Below are 656 nucleotides of genomic sequence, written 5' to 3'. Positions count from 1 at the left end.
ACCTGAAACAACGGGCTCCACCGTTTTATGGTCAACTTCCTGCGTCATGTCATCGATGTCTAAATTCAACTAACGAGGAAAATTCTTGGCTACTCTACATGCTAGAAACAGCAGTTCGCCTTCCTTAAAATCACACACTAATATCTAAATAATGAAGAAAACTGTGGCTATTGAAGCTTGAAAAAAAATGAATGGTCACGTTTGGAAAGCCTTTGATCTTAAAACATAGGTCGGGTGTTGCTGTTGTTTTAGACGTAGTGTTAATGTTACAATATTATGCGGACATTGCAAGTGAGAGGTGTCAATTGCAACAAAAGAGCAACCCATGAGAGATACTATACAGTGGAACTTCGGTTTACGAACAATTTTTCTAACATAAAACGCCTCGGGTAACGAACGGTGTGTCGAGTAACGAACTCGCAAGCCAGGAACAAGGTTTAGCGACAAGCTGAGAATGTCAGCGAGAGGGCGTCAGTTGGCGGCCTAGGTTTCGCTCATTGTACATCCCTGCTTCAATTTGCTGAGCCTTCACTTGGATTTCCAATAGGGAAAAACAGTTTCGATTTACGAACATTTCGAGCCTTGAGGAACGAATTAATTTCGTAAACGAGGTTCTATTGTATAAGCCTGTCTCCCTCACTGTCTCTGTCTGTCTC

At 42.1% G+C, this 656-nt stretch overlaps 1 protein-coding gene across 1 annotated transcript in view; it reads right to left on the bottom strand.

Moving 5' to 3' along the window:
- Positions 1–144, bottom strand: part of LOC115217305 (isotocin receptor-like) — a 24,198-nt gene extending 24,054 nt beyond the window's left edge. The window contains exon 1 of the mRNA XM_036507290.1: positions 135–144. The gene's annotated coding sequence lies outside the window, so the exon portion shown is untranslated. The remainder of the gene's footprint in view (positions 1–134) is intronic.
- Between the last annotated feature and the right edge of the window lie 512 nt (positions 145–656).

This window comes from Octopus sinensis, linkage group LG11 (assembly GCF_006345805.1).
Source record: "Octopus sinensis linkage group LG11, ASM634580v1, whole genome shotgun sequence".
Lineage (NCBI taxonomy): Eukaryota > Metazoa > Mollusca > Cephalopoda > Octopoda > Octopodidae > Octopus > Octopus sinensis.
This window is presented reverse-complemented; position numbering and strand designations above follow the sequence as displayed.